This window comes from Sorex fumeus, unplaced genomic scaffold (assembly GCF_029834395.1).
Source record: "Sorex fumeus unplaced genomic scaffold, SorFum_2.1 ptg000157l, whole genome shotgun sequence".
Taxonomy (NCBI): Eukaryota; Metazoa; Chordata; class Mammalia; order Eulipotyphla; family Soricidae; genus Sorex; species Sorex fumeus.
In genome coordinates, this window is record NW_026606214.1 from 3,333,075 (window position 1) to 3,350,012 (window position 16,938).

Sequence of the window (16,938 nt, forward strand, 5' to 3'; positions counted from 1 at the left end):
CAAATTCAATATGTTCCCTATAACGATACTCATGAAATTCTTAAAAGAAATGGAGCAAACACTCCTGAAATTCATGTGGAACAATAAGCCCCCACCGAATACCTAAAGCAGTTCTTGGGAAAAGAAAATGGGAGGAATCAACCTCCCTAGCTTCAAACTCTACTACAAAGCAGTAATAATTAAAACAGTATGGTACTGGAACAAAGGCAGAGTTGCAGACTAATGGAACAGGGTTGAATATACTGACATCTCCCCCAAGCATAATATCATCTAATCTATGATAAAGGGGCAAGAAATGTGAAGTGGGGTAAGGAAAGCTTCTTTAACAAATTGTGCTGTCAAAACTGGACAGCTCCATGCAAAAAAAGTGGGCTCAGATATCTGCCTAACACCATGTACAAAAGTAATCTCAAAATGGATTAAACACCTCAATATCAGACTGGAATCCATAAGGTACCTTGAACACAAGGTTAGGAAAACCCTTCATGACATTGAAGCTAATGGTATCTTCAAAGATGTCACGCCACTGGCCAAGCAAGTGAAAACAGAGATAGACAAATTGGACTACCTTAAACTAAAATGCTTCAGCACCTCCAAAGAAACAGTGACCAAAATACAAAGACAGTCTACAGAATGGGAAATGATATTCGCCCAATAATCATCCATATGATCATCTAATCTTTTACAAGGGAGTAAGCAATGTGTATTGGAGCAAGGAAAGACTCTAACAAATTGTGCTGACAAAACTGAACAGTTACATGCAAAAACGTGGACTCAGATATCTGCCCAAAACCATGTACATGTGCCTAATTGCTATTGCAAGTACTTCCAGTACTATATAGAACATCAGTGGAGGGAGTGAGCATCCTTGTCTCATCCCTGATCTTAAGGGGAATGCTCTCAGTATTTCCCCATTGAGAATAATGCTTGCCGTGCACTTGTGTTAGATGGCTTTAATTATATTGAGGAAAGTCCCCCATATCCCCAATTTGGTGAGGGTTTTCATCATAAACAGGTGCTGAATCTTATCAAATGCTTTCTCTGCATCTATTGAAATGATCATATGACATTTATCTTATCATTTGTTGATATGATGTTAAACTATCCTTGCATCCCCGGGATGAATCCCACTTTGTAATGGTGTATGATCTTTTTGATTAGTTGTTGAATTCTATTTGCTAGTATTTTGATGAGAATCTTAGCATCTGTGTTCGTAAGGGATTCGGCCTGTACCTTTCTTTTCTTGTGGTAGCTTTGTTTCCTTTTGGTATTAGAGAGATATGGGCTTCATAAATACTGTTTGGGAGAGTTTCTGTTTCTTCAATTTCCTGAAAAGCTTGAGAAGAACTGTAATAGGTCCTCTTTAAATGTTTGGAAAAATTCACTAGTGAATCCATCTGTTCCTGGGCTTTTGTTTTTGGGAAGACTATTGATTAGAGTTTCAATTTCCTTGATGTTAATAGGTCTATTCTAGATCTTCTTGATTCAGTCTTGTAAGATTTTAGGAATTCAGGATCTTATCCATTTCTTCTAGATTCTCTTGTTTCGTGGCATACAGACTTTCAAAGTAATCTCTGATGATCTTTTGAATTTCTTTGGTTTCTGTTTTAATAACCCCCTTCTCTTTTCTGATTCGGTTTATTAGAGTTCTCTCTCTTTCTTTGTGAGTGTTGCAAGTGGTTTATCTATCTTATTTATTTTCCTGAAGAACCAGCTCTTGGTTTCATTGATCTTTCAGATTTGTTTTTTTGATTTCCATGTCGTTGATTCTGCTCTAAGTTTTATGATCTCTTTCCTTCTGCCCAATTTTGGCTCCTTCTGTTGATCCTTTTATAAGATCTTGAGCTGTGAAGTTAAGTTGTTTATGTGGGCCCTTTCTTCCTTCCTGAGAAATTCTTGCAGAGCTATAAATATTCCCCTTAACACGGCTTTAGCTGCATCCCATAGGTTCTGGTAGCTCGTGTCTTCATTCTCATTTTTTTCGGGTATCTTTTGATTTTGTCCTTGAATTACTTCTTGACCCACTTGTTTTTCAAGATTGAGTTGTTTAACCTCCAGGTGTTTGATTTTGTTCTCCCTGTCTGTGTGTGTTTCACTTCTATACTAAGTGCATCATGGTCTTAAAAGACTGTTGATACTATTTCTATCTTCCTTATTCTATTGAGGCATGTTTTGTGTTCTAGCACATGGTCTGTTTTGAAAACTGTTCCATGTGCACTGGAGAAGAATGCATATTCTTTCTTTTTGGGGGTCTAAAGCACTATATAGGTCTATAGGATATTTCTCTTCTACTTCTTCCTTCAAAGCCAATGTTTCCTTGCTGAGTTTTGTTCTTGGTGATCTATCCAGAGATGATAAGGCGACGTTGAAGGCTCCAGCTACTATTGTGTTGCTAGCAATGTCCTCCTTGAAGTGTCTAAGCAGTTGTTTTAAACATTTAGCTGTTCCCTCATTAGGTGAGTATACATTTAAGAGTGTGATTTCTTCCTGTAGTGTGTATCCCTTGATGTACAGAAAATAGCCTTCGCTGTCCCTACTAATCTTTTTGAACCTGAAATTAATGTTGTCTGTTACTACTATGGCCACCCCAGGTTTTGAGGGAGCTGTTTGCTTGCAGGATTGTTTTCCATCCTTTAACTTTGAGTCTGTGTTTTCTCTGACTATTCAGATGCGTTTTTTGTAGGCAGTAGAATGTTGGGTTCTGTCTCTGAAACAATTTTGCCACTCTATGTCTCTTAATTGGTGAATTTAGACCATTGACGTTGAGAGAAATTATTGTTATGGGTTTTGTGTCATCTTTCTATTGGGGTCTTTTGTGCTATAGGGTTTGTCTTGCCTTATAGGTCTTATAGTAGACCCTTTAGCTCTTCTTTTAGGTTTGCTTTTGATTCTATGACGTTTCTGGTCTGCTGTTTATCCAGAAAATAGTGTACCGTTCCTTTGAGTCCGAGTGAGAGTTTAGCTGGTTACAGTATTCTTGGTGAAACGTTCATTTCAATGAGTTTTTTCACTGTATCCCACCATTGTCTTTGGGCTTGGAGGGGTTCCTCTGATAGGTCTGCTGTGAATCTAAGGGGTGCTCCTTTTTACTTGATTTCCTTCTTTGACCTTGCTGTTTGCAGTATTGTGTCTCTATCCGGGGCATCCATCATTCTACTATGATATGTCTTGGAGTGTTTTTGTTAGTGTCTCTTTTAACTGGCACGCTTCAGGCTCCTTGAATCCTAAAGGCTGCATTGTCCAGCTCTGAGAACTTTTCAGCAATGATTTGTTTGACCGTGGTGTTTTTATTGGGATTGATCCCCTGACCTTCTGGTACTCCAATGATTCTCTTGTTGTTCCTCTTGGAATCATCTCCTAGGACTCTCACTTGCTCCAGAGATATTATGAGTTCTCTTGCCATTGTTTGTTGTTGCCTGTTGGCTTAGTGCAGCTGATCTTACAGCTGACTTATTCTGTCTTCAGCTGTGGCCATTCTACTGTTGAGGGCACAGACTGAGTTTTTTATTTCATCTACGGAGTCTTTTATTCATGACATTTCTGTGCATAGCTTTACAATTTCTGCTCTCATTTCTTCCTAGATTTTCTTGATTGTCCGATTCATTGTTTCTTTCATGTCCTTCTTCAATTTACTGGATATCTGTCTCACTTTTTCATTGAGTTCATTGAACATCTTCATTATGTCATATCTGAATTCTTTCTGAGAGAGGTCCCTTAGATGAGTAGCACTTATTGAGGCTTCTGGAAAATTTTCATCATCCTCCATGTGGTGGGGATTTGCGTTGTTTCTTCATATTGGTGTATACGTATGGGAACTGTGATATTACACTAGATTTCTTGGTATGACTAAACTACCTGAGGCTCCGTGAGTGTTGGTGGGCACGGATTTAGGCCACGCCCACTCCTACAGAATCCATTCCCACTTCTGAAGAGTCCATGCCTCACAGAAGCCTGGTGGGGGGTACTTGTTGGGAGTGGAAGAGGACCAGCACAGAGTTGGGGACAAAGAGGAAGAGGCTCAGGGCTGCTTTTGTCCCAGGTTTCTAGAGAATGCCTGGGGCGCTTGCATGGAGAAAGCCAAGTCCCGGGTTCGAATGCTGGTGGATAAACTCACCTGGGAGGAGACGAAGACCAGCACAGCATTGGGGACAAAGAGGGAGAGGCTCAGGGCTGCTTTTGTCCCAGGGTCCTTGTATTCTTTTTTTAATGAAAAATGATTTTATTTCTATTTGCTTATAGTTTGCATTGTCCTGATAATACAGTTTTGTATGGAAGTTGTCAAAACCTGAACATTACAATAACTGAAATATGGAATCGTGCTAAATGAGTGTATATTCTTACTCAACTAAAAATTGAGTTGCTCTTTCATTTTATCCTTTAATGTTTATTGTTTACTCTTCATTAAAAAACTTACTAGATTTTTTTCCAGCCTATCAAACTGTATTTCTGGATTTTAGTATTTTTCTGCTTGGCAATTAAGTTTTTCTGTTTTTTTTTAATTCTTTTCAATTTTTATTGTTGTTGTTGTTGTTGTTGTTGCTGAATCTCTGTGAGCTATAGTTACAAAGCTTTCAAGTTTGAGCTTCAGTCACCCATCCCTCCACCAGTGTACATTTTCCACCACCAATGTCCCCAGTATCCATGCCCAGCACTCCCCAACCAATTGTTTCAAATGTCAACCAACAGTCATTAGTAAAATCTGTTTGTGGTTTCTTTTTATCTTTTTAGTGCACGAGGACCATGGTTTGCCTTCCAACTTATCCCCAACATTTTGTCAAGAGAGTTGACACTGTAGAAAATGGGTCTTTTACTCTCTAATAGCACCCTGTCATCTGCCACTCAGTTGACTCCTTGCCACCCATCAGTCAACTGCATAAGAAAAAAATTCATGTTAAGTTTATTTTGTCATGTTTGATACCTTTTTTTTGGTGTAGTTTTCATAGAAAACTCCCACTTCAATGTACCAATTTCTTGGTTAGTAGGCTAGCTTCCTAGAGGAACATAACTATTTAATAACTGTTGATTCTCTCTCACACAATGATATCATGAGTTTCCTGATGCTTTTCTCTCTAATACTCACCTTAAGTGGTTCCTTTAATATATGTTCTGAGGAGGAAAAGAAGCATATTTTCTGGGCTTATAGTATAATCTCAATTGCAGTTGCCAAATGCCTCCCCTCTGCATTTTGCATCAAACTAAATGATGACCTCAATTCTTTGACCCTAGAGAAAAAGACCAAGGAGGGACGCTTCTATATCCAGTCTTTTACCAAGTTTTCTCACATGATATCTTTCAATCATGCAGGGTTATTTTCTCATTTTACTAGAGAGTTTTTAGTGGTTAAACCTGGGCCTCAGTAATGTGTAAACCAAATGATCTCAGACTCAGACAAAGCTCCTCAAGCCATCAAATCCATCTTCAGGACTTTGTCTAATTTTTGCTGTTTTATTAGTCCCAGTCAAGGAAAACATGATAGTCTTTCTCTGGCAGTTTATAGAGATCATTTTAGGGGACCTTTTTTAAAATCACTTTCTATTGCTCCTTGTTTAGCAAATATTACATGTCTTAGAATTGCAGCTCCTTTTAATTCCGCTCCTACAACTCATCTAGTTTTATCTTCCCCCCCTCTACTCTTCTCACTCTTTGCTCCAGCCATACTAGCAACCATTTTGAAATAAATTTTCATTTTGAGATAAGTGTAGATTCACATAGAGAAAAATGGTCCCTATAATTTTCTCTCCTACAATCATGATCTTATTGCTCCATGAATCTGCAGAAGAACTTTGTTGATTCTTACCCATAACAGAGTCCATGTTTCTATAACTAACGGGGATGCAGTTCAGTAAAGCACACAGATAATGAAATGCTAAATAAAGAGCATGTTTTTCCTATCCTCCCGCTCCCCGCCCCCATTGCAGTCCTTCATATTCACAGTTTCACCATTGCACACAACTTTCAAAGTTGGCTTCCAGGAGGTACCACTTTCCCTGGGTGGAGATAATTTCACTTTAAATCTCATATTCCCTAGGTAGGCTTGAAATTTTGACACCTACAAATATTCATCAAATAACTGTATTCTTCTTAGCAAATATTTCAGGCACTCCATTTTGTCTTGTTGGCCTTTGCAGAATTAGGTTAATTCAACATCTGGATGTTCAATCTCTGTATTCCTAACAACAATAAACAAACAAACAAACAAAAATCTGGCCTTTATAGACTCCTTTGAGAGGAGCTCTAAGTCTTGGACATTTCTGCTCGAATATCTTACCGGTAGATATGCCCGACCTCTTCTAAACCCTGCACTATTTGCTTCTGCTGATTTTAGTCTCTATCATTTTCCCTGTATCAAAAGTAACTGTGTATGTACAAGCTTTTAGAGCTCTATTAGCCCATTTAAAAAACCATTGGTCCAAGTGTAGTCTTGGAAACTAAGACAAACTAAGACAAACTAAATGCCAGTGTAACCAGGGAAGAAAAACTCTATAGGCTTTTGTTATCTGGTATCTGATGATAAGAATAGTCTGATTTTTTTGTTCTGTTTTTGTTTTTTTGGGGGGGTGTAGGGAGGAGAGTTTGGGACACCCCACCCTGTTATACACACAGGTCAGTGACTGGGAGCTGCTCTTGTTGCTGCTCTGAGGACAACTTGGTGATGGGTATCAATGCGTTTTGCACCAAGTATGCAGACAAATCAACTGCATTTTCTCTCCCCCTTATTGGGGTTGTGGGAAGATTCAATATTTTCTTTAAAGCACTGTAGTCATGATTAGATATCAATAAGTACTAGTTGTTATCAATCTCATAATTTTAGATAGAAAATTGTCATGTTATTAAATATTTTTTAAAATGTAGGAGTACTGCTGTTTATTCAGCCACTGATTCGGCTGATTGAATTGGGCATGAACTTCACCTCACTTTTTAAAAACTTTTTTATAATTTTATTTATTGAATCACCATGAGAGCAGTTACAAAACTTTCGGGTTTAAGTCTTGGTCATACAGTGAAACACCCCTACCTTCTCCAGTGCCCATTCTCCACCACCAATAACCCCAGTAAAGCCCCATCTCACACCCTCCCCCTACCTGTGGGGCAGATGATTTCCACATTACTCTCTCTCTCTACTTTGATTACATTCAATATTTTGACACCAGACCCACCATTATTATTTGGGGTTTTACCCCAACACTCAGATCAGCCAAACAGGAAACAGTAGACAATTTGTTTTCTATTGCTGGTTATGAATAACATATGATGTTGTGCAGTCGCAGTAGTGGCTGGGCGATTTTGAAATTCCAAAATTTTAACAATTAAATCTGGAGGGATTTCTACCAAAACCTGCTGGGTTCCGAGATTTGTTCCTGAGTCTCTGGGATCATGGCCATTTAGCAGCTTGATCAGGAGCCAGAGAGGCCGTTAGTGGGCAGTGACATGGAGTCTCATTGGGATGGGGAGGAAAGGGCCCGCTCCACTCTGATCCCGTAAGGCCCCACGTGTCTCATCACTGAGAGCCCATATCTGACTGTTGAGTGGCTTCTGCAGGATGACTGCCATCAGGCCGCCAGGGGGAAAGGCCAAAGCACGAAACCTATTCCCACCTGGTGTGACCCATCGTCTGTAACCTACTGCAGGGACCGGATGCATTTCTGCCAAAAGTCTCTGGGTTCCAAGATTTGTTTCTGAGTCTCTGGGATCATAACCATTAGGCAGCTTGATCAGGAGCCAGAGAGGCTGTTTGTGGGTGGTGACTCACGTTCTCTCTAGGGTGGGGAGGACAGGACTGGATCCACCCCCATCTCATGAGGCTCCATGTGTCTCATCACTGCCAGGCCCAAACCTAACTGTCCCATGGCCTCTGGAAAATGGCGTCCACCGAGCCACCTAGGGGGAGCAGGCAGAGGGACAGCACCCTTTCTCCCAAGGCGTGGCCCGGTAACAGTAACTTACTGCAGGGTCCTGATGCATTTCTGACAAAAGCTGCTGGGTTTCGAGATTTGTTTCAGAGTCTAGGGGATCATGGCCATTGAACAGCTTGATGGGGAGGCAGAGAGGCCATTCATGGGTGGTGACCCGGGGTCTCATTAGGATGGGGAAGAAAGGACTGGCTCCACCCCCATCCCACGTGTCTCATCACTGTAGGTCCAAATCTGACTGTCCAGTGGCCTCTGGAGGATGACTGCCACTGTGCCGCCGGGGGAAACAGGCCAAGGCACGAAACCTATTCCCACCTGGGGTGGCCTGGCACCAGTAACCTACTCCAGGGCCTTGACTCATTTCTGCCAAAAGCCATTGGGTTTCAAGATTTGTTTCTGAGTTTCTGGGATCATGTCCATTAAGCAGTCCGATCAGGGACCAGAGAGGCCATGCCTTCAATTATATAGCTGAACCGGAGGTGGTTTGTGGGTGTGTCTACCACATACCTACCTTTTGGCAGTTTAATTTCTTGGTAAAATTTGCCCCAAGATTTTGGGGTCTGGCCAAAGTCACAACAGCAAGTTGGGGGTATCTGGAATCTGAAGGTGCCATCAGGCTGCTGATGCACTTGCCTTACAGGTACAGATTGACCTGCTGGTGGCACCATACAACCTTACATATAGTATTTTTCAGAATTAACTATATTTTTATATTAAAGGTAATATCATGATTCATTCTGTCATCTCATTATTGCTGCATATCTAAGTATTTTGATTAAATACTTAAAAATGAAAAAATGTTAAAAATAAAAGTTTTTTAACTTTCATTTTTATAAATAAAATGGTAACACAGCTACACATTATAATTTTCATATTTAGAAGAGATGAAATTTATGAGTCAAATGAATTAAATACTCTTACATTTCTTCATACATAATGACAGATTGATTTCCAAGATATTTGTACTGTTTTTAAAAGTAAGGTAAAATTTTGCCCAGCTTTAGACCATATTCTTATGTTATGAAGGAATAGGAAAGAAATGATTTCTTTGGATCAAACATCTCAGAGTAAACGATCATCTTAATGTGAACATAAATTTTCTGAGGATAAATTGAAAAAAAATAATTTGTTCTCTCTAGTTCTAAAAATAGCGAGTCCACATTTACACAGACTGCAATTAAATATATTCTCTATTCAGTCAACTGTAAGGTGAGAATTCACCTCATAAATACATCTTAATGTAGAATAAAACCCTTCTATTAGCAAATGTGCATCTATTAGAGAGGATTAGGGAGAAAGTAAAACATTTGTACCTTTAGTTTCAAGGAAAGAATTAATTCATTAGGCAGAGTTATGCTAATCTAATCACATTCATGAATAATATGATAGTCTTGTCATTAATGTTTGTACAAATCTGAGCCAGGAAATGAATATTTTTTCCAGAGGTGAATTTTAATTTTGGAATCTCCAAGTATATCACTGACATTATAAATTTTTACCTTTCATGATATGCATAGAAAAACTTGTGTTAGTTTGACTAAACTTTTATTTTTTTATCCTTTGAGGATGGAGCTTCCCAAGATATGTTCAGGAAACCAACACTAGAGATGCTTCTGCCCTGCTGTGTAGTATTGCTCAGGCCAAGCCATCCTGGGGGTCCCCCATAGCTCTATCTTGATTTGCTTTGGGGTCTCAGGGACCACAGTGGGCTATATTTGGTGGTGGGGAGGCAGATGAGGATTTGGTGTTACAGATTAAATTGGGGTGCTTAGCACACAAGGAATATGACTTCTCACCCCAGCCCTTTTTATGTTTATGTCAGAAGCTTGGGGTGAGAGATGTTGGACACAGATTAAGGTACCTTTCTTGTATGTCACTGACTTCCCCTTTCCCACTGGATCCCTGCAGTTTATATCTCTGGAGCATCACTGGATATGGACCTAGAAGTTCTAAGCACCACTAGGGAAGTCAAAGTGATCTCCAGCACCACAGAGCTGATTGGTTTATATTTTTGAGAGGGATCCCTGGACTCCTGAACTTATAGAGCATCTATTAGGAGTCCCTCAAACATGTACATCATAAGCCTATAACTGTTCCAGTTGTCCATGATCATAGCCCTGGAGAGGAAATAAGATGATTCTCTGATGATCAAGATCACACAATAGCATCCAGGCCAGAGAAGGATGTTTTTAAAAGGTGAAGACATTGCAGGCTAATCCTGGATGCAACACCTGTGGTAAGTATCCTTAGACTCTCTTGGAGACGAGGGATTCCAGAAATGAGTAGAACCTGTGACTATGGAAAAGACACAGAAGCCGTGAACTTAGCCCAACTCTCTCACCATACTTCCTTCAAACTGCTCTGTCCTCTGACTTGCAGTGAATGGACTCTTGAAGCCCAAGGTCAGGTTGAGTCAGACAACTTGCTATTGTCTTCCTGGTTCTGTGTATCCAATTCTAGATATCCCCACAGGGTAGGTTGCAGTGTGTCTGCCCGACTCTCTCTTCCTTCTGGAATGTTCCACTTATTTCCTTGTGTGATTCATTTCTATGAAATGTCACCTTTTCCCTATACACTATCAAATTCTCCACAAAAGAAGTTATCTAATTTACCTTTATATTTTCAAAGAGACTTTCACATAGAAGTTGTTGAGAGAAAGCATACTGAATGAATATATGAGCACGAATAGCTGCTTGAATGAATAAAAACTATTATGTAAATGTATGTAATAGTAGAGAAAACCTGATTTAGAGATACTCCTTTCTTCCCTATATATGTATATTTATAAATATTTTATTCTATACTTTATGTGTGTTATATTTATATAATTTTACATGACAATGCATATACTTTGTTATTTGTGACACTTTTATTATCCATCTATCTATCATCTACTATTATACCTATATATCCTGTCCACAATTCAAGTTCTGGATCTGCTTTTGATAAACTCTCTGATTTTAGATAAAGTACATATCCTCTAAGTTTCTCTATTTCCCCTTTCATGAAGTGGAGAAAAGGCTGTTTAACTTGTGTAGAGGGTTTTGCAATCACTTGTTAAAAAGGATATAAAACTCTTAGCACAGCATTTGCAGATAAATTGATTTTTCCCCCCTTGCCATTTATCTGATAAAAAAAATATCAATTAAAAGTGAAACATGCCTTTCACAGTAGCAGGCAGTTCTCTGTGATTCTGAGAAACACCAGCGGTAAGGCAATTATTGATCTTTGAGGATAGTTTCTATAACAGGGCTTTCTCTCTGTTGTGTTCCAATAATCCTGAGTTGGAAATGAAAACAAAATCATGCCTAAGTTTTTAAAACTGAGAACTGAGGCTTAGAAGGATGCAGTAACTTCCCCTTTCAGGCCTTGTAGAATGCAATTGCGTACCCCACTCCTGACAAAGCACTTTCCAGCCTGGACTGGCACTCTGTCATGGGTGCCCCAGAGCCTGCAGAGTGCTGTCTTTCTTTCACCAGTCCTCTTCCCCCTGAAGTTTTCCCAGCAGGCTCAGTTTCCAGCAGGCCTCTCCTGTTCCAGCGCCCAGCCTCCTGCTCCTGGAATCTGGTAAATATGTCATCGAGGCAATGTGTCATAAATCCATCCGTTTTCCCCCGCTCTGTCAAGACGCCGCTGGAATCCTGCAAGCGAGCACAGCCAGGTAGATGCTGGTGAGCCAGAATGGGAAAACAAATGAGCCTGCTCTCAATGAGCTGGAACCTTCTGCCTGAGTTAATGTTTCAGTGGATTTGTTTGCTTCCTGCAGCTGGCGAAGCAGTTTCAGTGACTGGGACAACATTTCCATGGATCTGCTTTTATCCCTCATCGGGTTTGAAGTGGAAACATTCTGTTCTGCAATTTCCGTGTTGGGAAGGCTTTCTGATGAGGTGTTATTATGGTTCCCTGACTCTCAGACCAGAGAGCTCTGAGAAAGAGCTGAGGACACCGAAGTAGCTGGGGGGAAGGAAAGACCGTGTTGAACCCCTTATCTTTACTGCAGGCACACAACAAGATCAGACTGACCCCGGGAAAGTTTCTTCTAAGGGAGTGGATGGTGCTTTGAAACAACTCCAGGCAAGAAGTCTGGGGCTGAGGACTCTGGTGTCCCTTCAAATCAGATGTTATTAGGGACAAAACAGATAATTTGCTTAAAGTACACATTGTCCTGAGCATTAAAATCACTAGGGTTAGTTATTTCAGAACCAATATGGGCCAGAGAGAAAGTAAAGAGGTAGGGCGTTGCCTTGCACACAGCCAGCCAGGCTGGGTTAGATCTCCGGCACCCAGAGGGTCTCCCAAGCTTACCAGGAGTGATCTCTGAGTCGGTTTTAAGCCCTAAGCCATAAAACAAACAAAGCTACATAGATTCTTTCATTGGTATTCATTATTGAATCAGAATTTCCAAGGAATAAATCTAGGTACCTCTATATAAAAAGGTGACGTTTGCAACTATATCTTAGGGGAAATCCATACCACAGAATCTCCATATGTGCTGGTATCTCCTATTTAATAATGGATGGAGATGCTTTTGTATTAGAGGTCTATATTTCACCCATTTTGGATTTTGTAGAGTCACAGCTACAAAGAGAATTCCCAAACTCTACTGAAAGTTACACTGAATCACAATTCTTGAGTGAGTGACATATATTTTTATGACAAGTTCTCCAAGTGATTTTTATTTTCACCAAAATCTGGGACAATGAATAGAATTTTGTTATATAGTTGGTGGTCTTTCAAGATAGATATTAACACCCTAAGACTTGTCGAAGATAAGGGTATTGTCTGCCACCCATGAATCCTTGATAAAGTTAGCTGCAAACACCATAAAGGGCTCAGTGCTATTCTTGGATAGAAATTTTATTTCCCAATTCTGATTTCCACAATAGAGTTGGAGAAAGCATGGTGCCTGGTCAATATGTTCTCATTGATCTACACAACTTTAGGGTTTTCAAAAGTTTGTGTTTCTATTCTCCTTTTGTTTTCCCTCCTCATATCTATTTTTTTACTGGAAGAATCTCAAGTATATGAAAACTGCACTTTGACCAGAGCTATTCTGGTCCCCACGAAGTGTTCCAGTTGAAACGTTCTTATGGTGTGACCCAGGTGGCGTCTTCAGGGATGGGTTATTATCAGTCTCAACTCATGTATGAAAATGAGAAATTCCAGGAAGGAACAGTGATCTTATTCAAGGTCACTCTGTCACTTGCTGAAGATCTGGAACTCAGATGCTTGCTGTTCCACCCAGAGGTGTTTCCATTTTTTCACAAGTGAGTCTTAGAGTTGCAGTGGTAGGACCTTGCTCTGTTTCCTAAAACACTATCTCTCAGTATCCAGTCTCTATTCTCTGCATCCATCCCCTCCCACTTTCCTTGTTGACTACAGCTCAAACTGACATGGGATTGAAAAACGAACAAAACAGCATCAAACTGGTAGGCACAAAAGAAATAGATTCAACCTATGGTGATTGTTTTTTACTAAAGAGTGGTATGAGTTGAAAGGGGTTGGCTGCAGCCTGAAAAATGATAGAGGAAACTCAAAGGCCAGGATTATTTGGAGACAAAGGCCACTGGAGGTGGGAGGGTAGGGAAATCCTTCCTGCTTTGTTCCTATTGTAATACTGAAGACAGATCTTTATTCTAAATCTACTTTCCTACCCATAGCAGGATTCAACACTGTCATTTCCATAACAAAAGATTCTTCTATGATGTTGAAGCACCAATTCCATGGGGTACCAAGTATCTTGAGATACACAAGAGACACTTATTTTTCTTTCCAAACACTTTATCAGCAGACCACATAGCAGAAGGTTGGAGCGATAGCACAGCGGTAGGGCGTTTGCCTTGCACGCAGCCAACATGGCCGACCCGAGTTCAATTCCTCCGCCCCTCTCCAAGAGCCCGGCAAGCTACTGAGAGTATCTTGCCTGCATGGCAGAGCCTGGGAAGCTCCCCGTGACGTATTCGATATGCCAGGCACAGTAACAACAAAGTCTCCAATGGAGACGTTACTGGGCCCACTTGAGCAAATCGATGATCAACGGGAGGGCCTTTACCTTTACCTTTACCTTACCAACAATGACTCCACCAATGCAGAGGTCATGTAGCAGAAATTTAATTCGATGTAGAAACCAATGTCCCAAACCATTTTTGACAACTTGATGGTGGGTCTCGAGAATGATCCACCAGGTGGCTGAGATGAATTGTCCCATGTGAATGGAATGGGTGGGTTATTATTATATGATATCTTTATACATATTTGGGGACAATAATTCCATTTAAATTTTTACTATATTATTTAATTTATTACTTACATTGAACACACAAATAAGCAATAATATTCTTTTGCACTTAGTATTCAAATTAAGACCTTTCTTTGTGTAATGTGAACTAGTTGTTTATCACTACTACTAATAATCACTTGTAGTCTTATGAGTACTACTGACACTATAATTTGCATTTAAACATTTTTAATGGAGTAATTCTTCTGTTTTGCAGAGTGACACATGAAAAACAGACCAGGTATTACACATGAAAATTCAAATTGAGTTTTGGATTTCCTCATAAATTTGATAGCCAATGTTTTGTTGGCAAGATACTAACTTTGAACATATTTTCTTCTATTCTGAAGCATTCTATTTATTTTTGACAATATCTTTTTGTATCCACAAAACATTAATAAGTTATAATTTCTACTTTATGAATATTATTTTCTAGTACATAAGTAACATCTGCATAGTATAAGCTGTAGAATGTTTCAGAATTCATTTATTGTCTAGACAGTGTAGTCAGCATTAACATGCAGATAAAAGTCACAAAGAAAGAGATCAGGGCATGATTCATAAACAGACAGTATGCACAACAGGTGTCTAGAGATCAAGTATTAACTTATGGCCAGAAAAGGAATTCTGTGAAGCTGAACCTCTCCATGCTGATGTTTAAAGGAGAAAAAGATGGTAAGTTTCTTGAGAATTTTTGATGTGTGCACCTAAATGAACAAAGAATTATGTAGTGTGGATCGGGGATAATTATTCCAATATTTAAAGTACAATAAGAACATATTTTGGGTTCAAGACCACTGACCACTCTTGTTTTCAGGAGGTGAGAAGTTGAATGTTGATGGTCTGCCTACCAGCCGACTTTCTTTCCACCCAACTGGCACCACCATACACACATATACTCCCTTGCCTGTACCAGCGGTTAAAGTGTTTAAATGCCGATTGCCCCTATCATGGACACTATCAGATCTGAATTTCACAGATATAGCTAGGCATTAAGTCAAACCATCTTAATTCCTGATACAAAGCATGTTCCAGATGCAGCTTCCACTTAGCTAAGGGAAGAACAGAAATATCCCTTCCAGGGAGTTAATTCTTCCCAACAAGTCAGTTACCTGTCATTGAGTTGTAGAATCGGTGGATTTTCAAGGACTTTGCTTAGACTTTGCTGTCTTCCCCAGCCAAGACAACCACCTACAGTTTTCTATAATATCTTTATGGATCTGGTTATTGATTTTCTGATAGTTTGGCATCTAAAATTAAAAGCTGAGTTCAAAGAGAAATATATTTTTAGCAAGTTTATCTGATTTTTAAAGTACAATTTACTAAATGGTATTATATTCTATTTGACTTCTACTGCCTCTACCCAAAATAAAAAAGCATTTAACATATATCATCTATTTCTGGGTTTTCCAAAATATGCCACTGATATATTTTTTTGTTAATGGGCCAATAGCTCATTTTTTATTGATATAGAAATGAGTTGTATCTATTATAGTTTCATCTTTTTCTTGCTAATAAGAACTTTTAATTAATATTCATTATTAGCTTCCAACTATTCAGTACTTTATAACTACAGTTACTATCACTTAATCACTTAACTTCCCGTTAGTCGTTGATTTGCTTGAGCAGGCGCCAGTAACGTCTCCATTTGTCCCTGTCATGTGCTAGTGTAGCCCAATGGCATCTGTTCGCTCTGGGAATATGAAGAGCCTCAAACCGATTGTTCATGATCTTGACGAAGAAGTCTGACCATCTGGTAGGTGGGCGGTCACGCGGTCTTTTGACATCCCGTGGAATCCAGTCAGTAACAGCTCTAGTTCAGCGGTCCTCTTTAAATCTCATTACATGACCAGCCCATCTGATTTTTGACACCTTGGCAAATGAGACAGCGTCCCTGATTCTTGATCGTCGATGGATGTCGGAACTCCGGATTCTTTCTCTCATTTGAGTGAAATGTGATATTCCAAGCATAGCTCTTTCTATTCTTCTTTGGGAGACCTGAATAGTATTCTCATCCTGTTTGCGTAGGGCCCAGGTCTCTGAGGCATATGTTAATGCAGGAAGAACAGTGGAATCAAAGAGATGTGCCCAGAGCTGGAGTTTCTTCGTCCTCTTAGCTATTTCTTCGAAGTTCTTGAAGGCGTTCCAAGCCGCTCTCTTCCTCCTGCGCAGCTCGGGTGCCAGGTCATTTGTCACGTTGACTTCTCGACCTAGGTACACATAGCTGTTGCATTCAGAGATGGTCGTTTTCGTTGAGAGCGAATGGGGCATCAGGAACGAGGCTGTTTCTCATAAACATTGTCTTCGTAAGATTCAGCTGTAGTCCTACCTTTCCACACTCATGATCAAAGTCGGCCAGCATTTGTGCCGCTTGGCTGATGTTTGTTGCTATTAAAACAATGTCATCAGCAAAGTGGAGGTGGTGTAGTTGCCAACCATCTATCTTCACTCCCATGCTTTCCCATTCCAGTCGTCGCATGATGTTCTTGAGGACTGAACTGAAGAGTTTCGGTGAAATGGTATCACCCTGCCGAACCCCTCTCTTGACATCAACGATCACTTCTTTGTAGAATGGTGAGATCCTGGTAGTGAATCCACAATACAGCTCACGGAGCATCTTGATGTATTGGGCTTGAATGCCCTGATTGGCTAGGGCTTCAATGACTGCTTCCGTCTCAACAGAATCAAAGGCCTTCTTTAAATCAATGAACATTAAACAGAGAGGCATCTTGAACTCCCAAGAAGCCTCAA